Genomic DNA, 16,303 nt, shown 5'->3' on the forward strand with positions numbered 1-16,303 from the left:
TACTCTACCCAGGGTGACAACTTGCGACTCTGTCTCAAAATAAAAACATATTCTGGGTGGGGAAGACAGCCGTCTCCACACACTCAAATGGCAGCTTTTCCCAAATTCTGGGTGAGGAAGACAACCATGTCACGTGTGCGCACACACACACACATACATACACGCACGGCAGCTCTTCCCAAATTCTTAGTGGAATCATGCTTACACACAATCACTTCTTTAAATGCAGTGAATACTCGACACAGAATGACCCCAAAAGACACGAAGATGGATCAATCAGATTATGATTAAAACCTCTAGGTCAGAAGTGTTTTTTAACAAGGTATGCCCTTCACTTACCATAATTCAAAACCCACATTCTGCACACATGTGCCACCTTAGATCTGGGGAAGCAGAGTTGTTTTCAGGTAGTATCTTAGATGCCAGTGGTGAAGAAGCAGGGTTTTTTGTTTGTTTCATTGTTTTTTATTTCTATCCAATCCATGAAGGGCAGATTCTTTCTGTAAAATTCAATGAACACACATTGCTAGAAAAGTAATCCCGGGCTTGGATGTTGCAGTCATGCCAAATTGCTACAAAAATTTGGAAACACTCAATTTTTATCTCATCGCCTTGCAGACTACCATAGTTTTAGACCGAGCTTCCACTCTAGCCTCCTGAAGCCACCTCCTTGGCAAGGGGAAGGAGGCCAGAGGCCAAGGCATGGCCATCTGCAGCCTATCTCCTCTCTTTTCAGTTATGTTCTGAATCTTAGGGCCCCAGAGTTCCCTGTCTAGACTCGATAGCTTCTTCCAGGCCTTCTTTTGAATTTATTGAGCATTTTATGTTATCAGTTCACCTCTTTTATGAGTTATAACTCTTTTATTTCCATGGTTGCCTTAGGGTTTATAGTATATATGTTTATCTTCCCGCGTAATACAAGAACCTTACAGTACATGCGCTGTATATTTCTGTTTCTCATCCTTCCTACTTTTAATACCATACATTTATTTTAGATACCCTACAGATGCACATGGTGTTGTTATTTTTATGTAAACATTCATTTATCTTTAAAGAGATTTAAACAATACCCAAAAAAGCTTACGGATATACCCATGTAGTTACCATTTCAGTTGCTGTCCATCCCTTTGTGTAGATGAATATTTCTGTTGTTATAATTGTCCTTCTGCCAAAGGACTACTTTAGCATTTCTTACAGTGTGAGCTTGCTAGTGATGAGTTCTTTCAGCTTGTGTCTGAAAACATCTTTATTTGCCTTTGGTTTTGAAAGATAGTTCACAGACTATAGAATTGTATGTTGGAGATTTTTCTCTTTCTTTTTAAAATGTATTTATCTATTTATTTTCCGAATCTCTAGCTACAAAAGGGACAGTTTTTCTCTTTAAATAATTTAAAAATATTGCTTCACTCTTCTTGCTTGCATTGTTTCTGATGAGAAGTCAGCTATCATTCTTATCTTTGTGCATCTATATATAATATCTTTTTCTCTGGCCGCTTTTAAGATTTTCTCTTTATCACTGCTTTGAACAATTTGATGATGAGGTGCCTTAGTGTAAATTTCCTCAATTGGCATTTATTGAGTGTCTTGGACCTGTAGGTTATTGCTGTCATCAAACTTGGAAAAATTACCACCATTATTTCTTCAGATTTTTTTGTTTTTTGCCTGCACTTAATGCCTTATTTGCAACGCCCAATTATGCATGTATTAGGACACATGAAGTCCCACAGTTTAGTGATACTTTATCTCTGTCTTCCGTTTTTTGGGAGGTGGGGAGTTTTAGTGTATATAGTTTCTATTGCTACATCTTCAAATTTATTCTTCTTTTCTTTTGCAATCTAATCTGCTATTATCTCATCCAGCGTATTGGAGGTTTTATCTCTGTAAGTTTGATTTGAATCTTTTTTACATCTTGCATATGACTATTTAACTTTTTGAATATATGAAATAGTTATAATAATTATTTTAATGTCCTTCCTTGTTGACTTATTCTAATATCTGTGTCAGTCAAGGTTGGTTTTGATTTATTTTTCTCTTTATTATAGGTCATGTTTACGTATCTGGTAATATATGATTGGATGCTAGACATTGTTAATTTTATCTTTTGAATGCTGTATGTTTTTTGTATTCCTATAAAAATTCTCAACATTTATTTGGGGATGCAGTATAATTGCTGGAATACAGGTTGACTTTTTTCATGTCTTTCATGTTTGTTAGGCTGGCCCAGAGCACTGCTCATTCCGCAGCTAATCTTCCTCTCTAATGTCCTTTCTAAGTACTATATTCATTGCCCCAGGAATTAGGAGTTTTTCAGTCTGGCCAGTGGGAGCGGGCACTATTTCCAGCCCTGTATGAGGACTAGGCACTCTGCCCTATCATCCTTAATCATCTTTTCAGATGGTCTCCATCTTTGGGTTGTTTCCGTTCATACATGGAATGGTCAGTTCTCTACTGAATACTCGGCGGGGACCCTCTACAGATCCTCAGGGTTCTCTCTCTGTGCAGCTGTCTTTTCCATGACACTCTGTTCTGTGAATTCTACTCATTTTGCTCTCCTCAGTCTCTCCCTTCTATTGCCTTAACTCAGCAAGTTCATTGTGTTGCCCTGTGTTTCTCCCTCCACAGCCTTGAACCCTCTCTACAGTAAGTGGGGGCAGTCAGAGGCCTCAAATTTTCAAGGTTTAGCCTTTATTACTGAAAGTTCAGTATTTTGAAATCTGTTGTTTAATTTATTTTGTCTTTTTTTTTTTTTTTTTTTTTTTTTTTAGTTTTTTTCAGGTGAGAGGGAAAATTCAGTCCCTGTGACTCTATCTTGGCCAGAAATGAAAATATTCAGCGTTTTTAGCTAATTCCATAGGGAAAATAAAATGTTTCCAGAACCAAAAGCTTTACTGGAGCTTCTTTCTGAGACTTGGGTTTCCTTTAAAACTCTAAGGGTTGACTGATGAGTAGACACCTAGATTGCAAACACAGCCTTACTAACTCAGGAACACATTCCATAAACCACAGTTGGCCGCCCTCTCCTGTGTGGAGAAATACAATTGCCCCTTTTGATATGTTTCACTGCCCAGCTGGCTGTGGTCCAGTGAAACCATCTTCTCCAAGGCTTGTTTGTTCTGTTGCTAATGCAGAAATGGTTACTATGCACATTTTTAACTCATGAGATTTCTCTTTGTATGCTAAATTTTATTTGTCTTGAGAAAGTCATGAGAAACAGAAATCTTTTAAATTCCACTCCGTCTTACAAATGTTAGTTGCTGGGAGCTCCTTTCTAAGTGAGAGTGTTTCATGACTTGTTGAAGAATTTGGAACTTTTACGAAACATAATATTGTAAGGGACTATGACTGTTTTTGAGATAATTTTTAAAAATTTAACTGCAGGTTCCTTACGATGGGAGACCATAAAAATAAGGTCAAATAAAATTTAGTTGTAGGAATTTAGGGGCAGACATTTTCTATCTAATTATTATGCAGATGGCTGGTAACAATTCCAAGAGATGTTATGGGATTAGGTAGACTTTGGTCAAGGAGCTTTCAAGTAATTTCTTAAGACATATGGTTATTTGAGAACATTCCACATAAGGAATATCATCTTGACTGTGGCCATCGGAGTAAATAAGTCTAAGGAGAAGGTAGTCTCGGCTGTAGAATGCATGTAGGTGGATTTATTGATTAGTAAAATTAGTCACTGAAGGTGGGTAGCTGCTATTAATTCAGGGCTGACTTGTGAATCTGAGAGTGAATGAGTCTCCCTCTATACTGCACAGAGGACATTCTTCCCACCAGTGATGTGTTCAGTCCCTCTAATCATCCCCTACCCACACTTCTTTCCTACCAGACAGACACCTTTCCCCTACAGCCAGTTCCTTCTTTCCACTGGGAACAGAAAAATACAGCCAGGAAAAGAAAGAGCTCTTATTTGCAAATACTGACAAAAACCACAGTAACTTTTTCTATACTTGCTTAGTAAGAAATATGACTGTGGTAGGATTTAATACAGTTGATAAGCTCTGCAGAGCTATGTAAATATGGATTTATAGTCACAAAATCCAGTCTCATGAGTATATTATTTGAAACACTAGGTGGGTCCTAATGGTTTTGTAAATACCATTGCCCATACTGCGTAAAGAGTAAGCTATTGGTGACACTTAAATGCGTTGGAAGAAATATTATGCCTCATTTCTGAGTTTGCATATCTGAAAAAGGGATAAAGATTTTACATTTTTGTTTACTGCAGACCTCCTGTATATGCATTGTGGCCCAGATTGGGCATTCACTGAATCGTTGACTAAATAAATGAATAAATGTTATTAATAATCAATATTTGTTTCCCAAGAAGACAAGTGATAAACAAAAATGTATCATTTGACTAGGAGGAATCATACAAAAATATTCATATTTACTAAGGAATTTAACATTTATGTTAAAAAAAATTTTTCCAGGGATCACTGAATAACATTTAACAATGCTGTGGTCAACACTAATTCAACACTAATTATAATCTTTATCAAAGAGTGAGTAAGAGTGAGAAATTTTCATGTCTAGTCTGAAATATATATATATATATATCTTGAAAATATATATTGTTTTGTTTTTTTTTTTTTAGACAGTCTCACTCTGTCACCTTAGGTAGAATGCCATGGCATTACAGCCTCCCAAGTAGCTGGGACTACAGGCACCTGCCACGATGCCCAGCTATTTTTAGAGATGAAGGTCTCACTCTTGCTCAGGCTGGTCTTGACCTCCTGAACTTAAGCAATCCACCAACCTCAGCCTCCCAGAGTTCTAAGATTACAGGAGTGAGCCACCATACCCGCCCTAGTCTGACACGTTTTTAAAAATCAAGCCACCTATAATCCTGGTACTCTGGGAGGCTGAGGCAGGAGCATCACTTGACCCCAGGAGTCGAAGGTTGCTGTGAGTTAGGCTGATGCCATGACAGAGTGAGACTCTATCTCTCAATAAATAAATAAATAGAGACATAGACAGATAAATAAAATATTTGTTCTCTGCCAATAAAAACTACCTTAGTAATAGTTTTGATAAAACCTAGCTTAACATATGCCTGTCCTTATAAAGTAACCCAAATAATTGGGGTTTTTCTGGTTTTTGTTCATCATGACCACCTATAATTTGCAATATGAGAAAATACATTAGAAATAATAATGTGTTTGATCTTGATAAGGAAATGTAATTGTAAAGAAAGGTCTCCAGGCTAGGGTTACTCTTGACTCTAACAGCTGCGCGATCTTGGGAAAAGTACTTAACCTTGCTGAGCCCCTGTTTATCCCATTTCAGAGTGACATGGTGAGGTGAGGGCAGGGGACCAATGACTTCTTCCATCAGATTTACAACAAATGCACATCTTTAGGAGCATTTTGAGGCTCCTGACTCTCTCCAGACCTAAGACACAGAATTAGAGATGGAGCTGAAAATCAGCCTTTTTAAGGTTTTCAGTTGAATATTCTGCAAACTTACGTTGAAGAACCACAGAGGTTTTCTGTATGTTAAACCTGCAGAACATGTAATACATGTCAAAACTCACTTTGAAAAATATGAATCAAGGTCCAGAGACAAGACTCTACAAAGAAACCTTATCAATTCTCCTCCTCTTCTTTACCTGCAGTTAAAAAATAAATAAATAAAAGACATTTTAACCTAAGAAGATACATAATCCATTTATAGCTCTGAGACTAATGGGAAGGAAAGAAGTGTCCAGAGAACCTTCTCTGAACATTTATCTCGAGCCGGCAGTACGCTGAGAGGTATCCGTTTAATTGTATTTTATCTTCACTGCAGCCTATGAAGAAGGAAATTTATGCCTCCCTCTTGCAGATAAAAGGACTGAGGGCCAGAGTGTTTAGGTAGTTTGCTTAATGTCAAAGAACTATTAGGTGGGAAAAGTGTCCTCCTTGGCTAGTTATACCAGCAGGGGACCCTGGCCCTTAAAAGCATCTCTCAGCTTCCTTTTAGTCATCATTGTTCTTGGGATATAAAAGTGTCTTCCGTTACTTAAAACTCAGGGGCTACTGTTCCCACTGCTTACAGAGTAGGGCAGACCATAGCAACTATTAGGTTTTGAATGCATATGATTTGCAAGCTACTTACTGTGTGGATTAATTTAATTAGTTCTTACCCTGACCCTGTGAGGTAAGTTCTCTCATTATCTCCTATTTTACACATGGGAATACTGAGGTTCAGAGGTAATGGAATGTGCACAAGGTCACAAGGCTAAGATTCATCCCAGGCAGTATGGGGCCAGAGTGCTTGAGGTTAACCACACCACACAGTGCCTCTTGATGGGTGAGGGTTGTCTACCTCATGGGGGAAGCATATCCATGGCATCCTGAGTTTAAGCTCCTTGTTCTCCTTAACTCCAGACACTGTTGGACATGTTGATGCTCTTAGCCCATGGTACATTAGGGGCTAAGTGATTTCTACAGGCCGAACTTGAGGACAAAACAGTACTTCTGAAAGGATATTTTAGGAGTCCCATTTGCAGTTATATTGGAACAGAACCTATAAGAAAGCTAGCAGCTGCCCTGTGGATCAAGTGTTCCCAAGCAAAGTGTATGCTGCTATCTGAAGCATTGTTCAATCCAGGGCCCCTGAACCTGTTTGGCTTCCTTGGTGAAAATACAGAGGAGCACACCTTGCTGTTGGAGAACAGCCACCATGCCAGGTGGTGATGATGGGGAATTCCTGAAACTGATACTAGGGAGCCCTGGAAGGACTCAGCATACACCCGCTGCCGACTAGGAAAACCTTAAGTGCATGAAGTGGGACTACGAGATTACACCAGGAGGTTGTTCTTGGAGGCCTCTTGGACCAAACATATCTGTAATTTGAGTAATCAGCCAACATTGACCACCAGCACCCTTTTTTAAAAATCAGTGACCTGAAGATATTTTGGCAAACGAAAATAGTATTGGCCTCTTTGTCTCTTTTGGTACTTGTAAAATTATGATAATTATGAAAAGACCGAAAATGTGAGAAAGTGGGACTCATGTGGTGCTCTGTGGTAGAGACCAGGCACACCTCAGCTCCCTTTTCTGCAGAGCTGGGAAGGAGGAGGGAAGCTCAACTCTACTGAGAGCTTACCAGGTAGCATGAGCTTTTTTCATGTGTTAGTTCATTTACCACTCACAATAACTGATACTGTTACTTACTACTTACTACTTCAACAAATGAGGAAATGCAGGAATAAATAGGTTAAATAATTTGGCCAAGGTTAAATAGCTTGTTTGTAGTAGAGTGATCAAACCCAGGCAGCCTAGCTCCACAAACCATTGTATTTGACTGTCTTCATCCATTCATTTATTCAACAACAGAAATTATTGCATTGCTATGAAGGGCCAGGATCTCTGACGAGTTGATTATCAGTATAATATTTAGTACTGAAACCTCCCTGAGGTCTAAAAACCCTAAGTCTTAAAAAAATGAAAATAAAAACCCTAAGTCTTAAGGATATTTTTAATTTGTGTGTGTATAGTGTGTGTTGTGGTTATTTTAAAGGCAATGTGTCTGATAATACTTTCCAAGACATAATATTTCTTTTCTTTCTTTTTTTTTTAGAGGCAGAGTCTCCCTATGTTGCCCTCAGTAGAGTGCTGTGGTGTCACAGTTCACAGCAACCACAAACTCTTGGGCTTAAGCAATTCTCTTGCCTCAGCCTCCGGAGTAGCTGGGACTACAAGTGCCCACCCCATGCTGGGCTGTTTCTCTGTTGCAGTTGTTGTTGTTTAGCCCAGGCCAAGTTTGAACCCACCAGCCTGGGTGTATGTGGCTGGCACCCTACCCACTGAGCTACCGGAACCACCCAAGACATAATATTTTTAAAAGATGTGAGGGACCATGGAGAAACTGAGCATGCCTAGAGTCCTTTGATATTACCTGTTGTTCTTTCCTAAAGTAATATAAAAAAACAGCACTCTGGGAAGTCATGTGGGTGTATTGCTTGAGCTCAGGAGTGCAAGATCAGCTTGAGCAAGAGTGAGACCCTCATCTCTAAAAATTAGCCAGGCATTGCGGCAGGCAACTGTAGTCTCAGCTACTCAGGAGGCTGAGGCAAAAGGATGGCTTGAGCCCAAGTTTGAGGTTGCTGTGAGCTATGATGCCACAGCACTCTACCAGGGTGACAGCTTGAGACTCTGTCTCAAAAAAAAACAACAAAAAAACAAAGTGACTCAGTACCCATAGCTCAGTGGTTAGCGTGCCAGCCACATGCACTGGAGCTGGTGGGTTCAAACCTGGCCTGAGCTGACTAAAAAATATATATATATAGCCAGGCATTGTGGCAGGTACCTGTAGTCCCAGCTACTCAGGAGGCTGAGGCAAGAGAATCGCTTGAGCCCAAGAGTTTAAGGTTACTGTGAGCTGTGATGCCAAAGCACTCTACCGAGGGCAACATCGTGAGATTCTGTGTCAAAAAATAAAAATAAAAAGAATGTAGTTCATGGGCGGCGCCTGTGGCTCAGCGGGTAGGGCACCGGTCCCATATGCTGGAGGTGGCGGGTTCAAACCCAGCCCCAGCCAAAAAAAAAAAAAAAAAAGAGAATGTAGTTCATGATTACAAGGTACTTTCATACCAAAAAGAGTTTGAGAAACTGATTATTATACTACTTTCTTGGAAATTTACCATGTACCTTGACATAGTAAGGGCTTCAAGAAGTCTTGCAATACACAAGATTTTTGATTTTTTTGATTTTTTTTACCCTAATATTTTCCAAACTTATCTTTATGTGGAATTCTTTTTTTTTTTCTTTTTTTTTTTTGAGACAGAGTCTCAGGCTGTCACCCTGGATAGAGTGCTGTGGCATCAAAGCTCACAGCAACCTCCAACTCCTGGGCTCAAGTGATTCTCCTGCCTCTATCTCCCAAGTAGCTAGGACTACAGGCACCTGCCACAACGCCTAGCTATTTTTTGGTTGCAGCCATCATTGTTATTTGGCGGGCCCGGGTTGGATTCGAACCCGCCAGCTCCAGTGTATATGGCTGGTGGCTTAGCCACTTGAGCCACAGGCACTGTGGCTATATGCAATTCTTTTAAGCAATACTTATTTATGGACCACTGACCACACTTTTGGAAATGCTGTTCTAGATGTATACTATCTTATGAAATATTAAAACTAAAAAAGACAACTTTAAGCCTCTTGGTGTTAGCCATGTGTTAAATATGGCCTCAGCATAAAACTGGGTCTATTTTGATTCTTTAAATGAAACTTCTTTGGAGTCAGTCAAGAGGTGTTGACTTGGATACCAAACCAGTTGGGAACCCCTCTGCTCCAGGCTTAACAGAAGATAACATATTCAAGACAGTAGAAAGGGTCTCAGTAGGTCTTTAATAGATTTCACTGAGTTTTCTTTTCTTCTGTAATTTCTCATCTCTTTGTGCTTTGAACAAATATGGAAATACAAGTGAGCCAAACATTAGTAATCCTATTTAAAAATAGAGTTATTACAAGACAATGCAATCACGTTTATTGCTATCCTCACCCGTACCCTATTCTTGACCGAGACCTTATTAGGCATGCCCTTTCATTGGTGCACTTGATGAGAGACTTGGCCTATCATCCCAAAATGTGCTCTTACCACACTCAGAGAGATGGAGCACATTGCATAATGACTTTAGGCTAATGCCGTTTGCTTTGGAGTATGTGAATCTGGAGACATCAAAGCTCTGTTAAAAGCCCATGTAGCTTTGGAGGGCAATTTGACCATTAAAATTAAGACTTCATCTTGTCAACCAGCACTTTAAAAACTATAGAAATTGATTCCATGGAAGATTTTATTGAAATACAAAAAGATACCTATAAGAAGATCTTTTGCCTTATTCTAATAGTAGGAGACTGAAAACTGTCTGAATATACTTGAACAACAATTAATTATATAAATTATAAATTTCTGCTAGGACATTGTACAACCATTAAAAAAATGGAATAGCCCTCCTCCACTAACATGGAAATAAGTCCAAATCAAGTTGTTAAATTTAAAAAGAATCAAGGTACAGAACAGTGAACCCAGCATGATTGTTTTAAATTTTATTATTTACTGATACATATAATGTACTCATAGAAAGGAATAGAAAAGTATATAGCGTAGTATAAGTTTCTATTATCTCTTGCAGTGAGATTATGGAATATTTTTCCAATTTTTTAAACAGGAAGCTTGAATTAATTGTAAATCAGAAAAAGACAAAAGTATATTCATTAAACCTAACCTCATCAAAGCTATATTAAGAGAATAAAAACTTTTTGGTAATTGTTTTCCTTTCATTAGAAAAACAGTCATCATCATCACTGGACAAAGCTCAATGGACACTGAAAACTTTTAATTGCTTTCATCTAGAAAAGCCAAAGACATACTATTCACTACAACCAGTGTAATTTTTTTTCTGCTGTAAAAATAAAATTGGTTGATTGCAGAAAAGTATAACAAATCAAAAAGGGGCCCATAATCTCAATCCTAGAGAATAAATGGTACTATTTTGATGCCTTTCTTTTCTGTGTGCCTGTATTTTTGTTTGGTTGAGATCAATTACTTGATTGGGATCAGTTTTGTTAGACTTTTAACTTCCTATACATGTCAACTACTTTGATCTTGTCTTCTTCTCTTCATCTTGTACTCTATCCATTCTCAGGTGTAGCATGAGAAAGGAGCATGGGGAGGCCTTGAAAAGTCACGTTTTTATTTCATTAAATATACACTAGCACTTTGGAGGTTGGGACCAGTTTTCTTTATTTAGGAATCTCAAGCACCTGGATGTTAGATAAAAGGCTGTTGAATGGGTAGAATGGGCAAATAAATGAACTAGTGAATGATTAAAGAATGAACAAATGGATGGGAGAATTGAGCCATTTTAGAATGTAAAATCAGGCAGGGTGAGGTGCTCATGCCTATAATCCCAACACTTTGGTAGGCTGAGGCAGGCGGGCTTCTTGAGGCCAGGAGTATGAGACCATTCTGGATAACATAGCCTGACTTCATCTCTATAAAAAATTTTAAAAATTTTCAGAACTTTAAAGTTTTTCTTCAATTTTAATTATCTGGGTGTGGTAATACGTGCCTGTGGTCCCAGCTACTTAGGTGGCTGAGTTTGAGGTTACAGCGAGCTTTGATGATGCCACTGCACTTTTAGCCTGGCAGAGTGAGACCCTCTCTTACAAAAGAAAAAAAAGTCAACAAGGCTTAATAAATCTCACCTGCCCTCCCCATCTTAACATCTTAGCCGGCTTCCTGCTACCTACAGAAGGGCTGTATGATAGGAGTTCGGACTCTGAAACCGGGAAGCCTGGATTTAGAAACATGGCCTGGGCTCTATCCTGGGCATGCCAGTTGCATTTTTAAGCCTCTGTTTCATTGTGCATAAAATGAAGATAATAATAGTTTCTACCTCAATGGATGAGTTAATATATGTGTAAAGTGTATACAACAGTGTCTGACACAGATCTTGTTTAGCTGTTCCTATTTTTTCTTTCAGATTCAGTCCTCAGAGCTATTCATGTTTTTGTTAATTACTATCACTACTATTGCGTATCAAGTGCCTTTATATGACATGCAAACCTGGGCACATCTCTCTGGCCCTTCCAACGCTCAACCTTGTCGTCATACTGAAATAGCTGCTTCTTCTCTGATGATACCTGCTGGTCTTTCTCAAGCCTGCATGACATTTCTTTTTTATATACTTGCCTCTCTGCTGATGCCTTTCTCTCCCTCTTCCTTCCAACTGTGGCAAATGTTCACTTATCCTCCTGAACTCAGCTCCAGATTCCCTGCCCCTTAAGCAATTTCTTCCTTCCCTTGTGTACCATTCCACCATTTCCTAAAGGAGTTAAATTCTTCCAAACTCCATCTTTTAAATACTTATAACTTTTCATGTTGTGTTGAATTGTTCCTTTATGTCTCTGTTACCAGCAGCCCCCATCCCCTGCAACCAAAGTAACTCTTGAGACCGAGGATATATCTTCCAACCACTGGCACAGGGCCTGGCATGCACTATAGGCCCTCAGTAAATATTTGTCAGGCAAGCAAAATAAATATATTTTATATTAGCAACTAAATTGATCAAAGTTTGCAAAATGGGTTTGTGAAAGGATCGAATCAAATTAAAAATCAGTCCTGAGCAACAGCCATAAAGTTAGACATTTTCAGCTTTCAATCTTATTTTTTTTCACTACCTTAGATAGAGCTACCCTTCCTAAATTCAATTTTCCAGAGTTGATGTTGTACTCATAACCTTGAAATCTAATGTACTGAACCTATCGGAATACAGTTTCAGCCTTGCATGATCAGATTTTTAAAGTACAGAAACCTCAGTGTATCTGTTGTAACCGTAGTTAAGTATCTTTGGAGACATTTAGGAGAATCATAAAATCAACTACAAGGACACACTTCTTTGCTCTTAGATTCAAACATTTATTTTTCTTAGCATTGCAAGGAAATAAGTCATCAACTTTTTATTGCCTCCAGGACAGAGTGGCATTGCACACATACATGAATGGCCTTCCACACCCAGGCAGAGGGAATCCAGTTAATCCTGAAACCTCATGTTAGCCAAGTCTTCTGAATATTCTCCCACCCCGACCATTCAGCCCAACTGTCCTGACTTAATTGATTTTCTTTTTTTCTTTTTACTAGAGGGTAAAGTTACCATATAGGTGGCAAAAAAGCAGGGATGGAAGACAAACTGGAGATATGAATCATTCCAAAAGTCAAAAATGAGCAGATGAATAATAAAAAATGTGACTGGTTTTGAGAGAGAACTATTTCCCAAAAACCTAAAAATATATTTTAATAATTTTGTACACTTCTCACTGCCTGCTCATGGCAAAGAGACATTTTTAAGTACATATTCACAGAAAGACCCATTATGATCCATACTGAGAGTGCCTTAAGAAAGAGGATTAGGCTTAGCTTGGTATAACCAAACAGAACATGAGGCATATTCTTCTATAACCGATCCATTCTTTTCAGCATCACTTTCATGGTTCTTGTCCTGGGATTATTTCATGTAGTTAACCAAGAACGAAATTTGAGTAGTTAATTTGAGTAGTTAACCAAGAACGAAAATACATTCAGTAGATCTGCTAACCTGGCTGAGTTTTCACATTCAAGATTTCAGAGTGTTTGCATGTGTGAATGTGTCTGTGTGTGTACACATGTGAGTTTGTGGGTTTTAATCCTCAGCTCATTTCAAGATTCAGCAATAATGTAAAGGTTCTGCGACAGAAATTGAATTTTGCAGGCTCTAAGTTCTGTCCACAGATTGGTGAATGTGCCTTCTTATAATAACCAGTCACCAGAAGACCAATATTTACCAAGTAAAGTCACTAAACTAAACATCAGAAGTGGTTTGAAGACCAGCCAGTCCACAAGGAATAAAGAAATCTAATACTATATTTTAAAGGGCTATTGAAAATTTTATATAAATATTTCACCTTTACCCTGTTTCATGTGGTTTTCCTTTGTTTTCCTGACATTGAAATTATGTTTATCTTAAACTGAGAGCATTTAGGTATGCGTATCTGCTGCCTTCTGCATGTGTGAGAATCAAAGTCTTCATAATAATAGCTTATTACACATGCCAATTTTATCCCCTGTCTTGAGGACCTTCTCATCCATGCTGTGTTGTGGTCTTTATTACCTCCCTGAAAAGGTGAAGGGCAATATCATTATTCCTCTTTTTCGTAGATTAAAAAAACTGAGGCCCAAAGATATACAAGTCATAAAGCAGAAGACAAGGAAAACACCCTCAAGTTGGCACCAGCCAGGGTAAATTTTCAAAGATTGAATTATTTGTTCACTGGTGTATTGCCAGCACCAAGTAGGCACTCAAATATTTACTTTGAAAAGAGTTATTAAGAATACACCTCGGCTGGCTGGTTTGAACCCAGCCCTGGCCATCTAAACAACAATGACAACTGCAACAAAAAATAGCCGGGCATTGTGGTGCACACCTGTAGTCCCAGCTGCTTGGGAGGCTGAGGCAAGAGAATCGCTTGAGCACAAGAGTTTGCGGTTGCTGTGAGCTCCGTCTCAAAAAAAAAAAAAAGAAGAAGAAGAATCCAGTTGGAAGACTTCTATTTCATAATGGTGTGATTTAGTGAATTATCCTAAAGCATTTAAACCCAGTACTGATATTTTTTGTACATGATCATCTCATAAATGGGCTCTAAGAATTGCATTACAGCTAAATTGTGACTGAAAAAAGGTCATATAAAAATACTACAGTAAATACTTGAAAGGCAAGAAAAGGAGGCCGATGGTCCATTTAGCTGAAAGTGTAAAATCTTAAAATCTAGGAATTTGGATACCAAGGCATGAAAAAGCTCTGTAATGTATTTTCTTTCTCATTATTTTAGAAATAAAATTTCTTTGTAAATTTCCCACTTTTTGAAATGCTAGGTTACATCCTTAAAGACACGAATTTTGTACGTGCAAAGAAATAGGGCAAAGAGGGTGGCTCTCGTAGCTCAGTGGGTAGGGCGCCAACCACATACACCGAGGCTGGTGGGTTCAAACCCAGCCCAGGGCCAGCTAAAACAACAATGACAACTGCAATAAAAAAATATCACTGAGTGTTGTGGCAGGCACCTATAGTCCCAGCTACTTGGGAGGCTGAGGCAAGAGACTCACTTAAGCCCAAGAGTTTGAGGTTGCTGTGAGCTGTGATGCCACAGCACTCTACTGAGGGTGACATAGTGAAACTCTGTCTCAAAAAAAAAAAAAAAGGAAAGAAAAAAAAGGAATGTGGCAAAGAAACTTTGAAAAGCAAGCTACCCATACAACTATGTCTGTCCATCTGCATATCTACTCACCTGTCCAACTAGCATGTATCTATCCATCATCCGGTTTTTAACCCACCTTAGAACCTTAGAAGCAAATGTCATTTGCCTGTCTGTTTTGTGTCACGTGCTTAAGAGACCTAAGGAGAAGGTTTGAAGGACTTTTTGAATTATATATTTTAGTTTTATATTTTAGAAAGAAGGAATTGAATAGAAGACTTCCATTTCATAATTATATAGGCCTAAGGTGAATGCTATTTTGGAGAACCTTTGCAATGTGGATTTTTTAAGAAATAGACTAAGTTTAATTTCAATTAAACTTGTTGAATCAGCTACAAATGGTTATACTTTTAAGATTATGAAGAATACATGTGGGACTGGCACGGTGGCTCATACATGAGCAAGGAGGATCACTTGAGCTCAGAAGTTCAAGACCACCCTGAGCAAGAACAAGACCTCTGTCTCTAACAAAACAGAAAACAATTACAAGGGCATGGTAGCAGGCACCTGTAGCCCCTGCTGCTCAGGAGGCTGAGGCAGGAGGATCACTTGAGCCCAGAAGTTTGAGGGTACAGTGAATTATGATGACAACACCGCACTCTAGCTGGGGCAATAGAGTGCTACTCTTTCTCCAGAGCGGGGGAAAACGTGTAATGTATGCCTATGAGAGTACAGTTTACTGTTGGCTGACGTGAAGTCAGTAGTTCGTGGGTGCTGGACACCAACCAAGGTTGTTTTATTCACTCCTTGGACAGACAGCCCATAGTTTGGCTGGATGCATGACATGGGTGGTAGAGGGGATAGCAAAGGAGAATCCTGACTGTTGAGCTTTAAATCTTGGCTCCACCACTTACAGGCTGCATGGCTAAGTTATTATTGTATCTTCTTAAACTTTATGATCTTCACTTATGAAATGGAGGTGATAACATCACTTCCTCACAGATTTGTGCCAAGGACTCAGTGAATTAATACATATGCAATCCTCTTGGAACAGATAATTAAACACTTAATAAATGTTTCTTGTTTTTGTTGTTATTGACAATATTATTCCAAAATTCCCAAGAGAACTGTCATAAAATGTTCCCACCAATAAGAAATAGTTGACCATACATAACCACAATTATAAAAGGAGAATGTAAAGATATTTTAAACATGGTATGTGCTATCGGAAAAAAATAACAAATGGAAAGCCCAATTAGATGGGTGCACAATAGACCTGAAAATGAAAGTATCCCTAGGCCAGGCATGGTAGCTCACACTGGTAATCCTAGCACTCTGGGAAACTGAAGCGGGAGGATGGCTTGAGGTCAGGAGTTCAAGACCAGCCTGAGCAACAGTGAGAGCCTATATCTAGAAAAAATTAGCTGGGCATGGTATTGCACACCTGTAGTCCCACCTACTAAGGAAGCTGAGACAAGAGGATTGCTTGAGTCAAGAGTTTGATCTTTCAGTGAGCTATAATGACACCACTGCGCTCTAGCCTAGGGAACACAGCGAGAACCTGACTCAAAAAAAAAAGTTAT

The 16,303-nt window shown here is 38.8% G+C and overlaps 1 protein-coding gene across 6 annotated transcripts in view; it reads left to right on the plus strand.

Annotated features, from left to right (window-relative positions):
• FRMD4B (FERM domain containing 4B) overlaps positions 1–16,303 on the plus strand; it is a 455,009-nt gene that overhangs the window by 337,287 nt on the left and 101,419 nt on the right. The window lies entirely within an intron of this gene.

This window comes from Nycticebus coucang, chromosome 8, assembly GCF_027406575.1.
Source record: "Nycticebus coucang isolate mNycCou1 chromosome 8, mNycCou1.pri, whole genome shotgun sequence".
Lineage (NCBI taxonomy): Eukaryota > Metazoa > Chordata > Mammalia > Primates > Lorisidae > Nycticebus > Nycticebus coucang.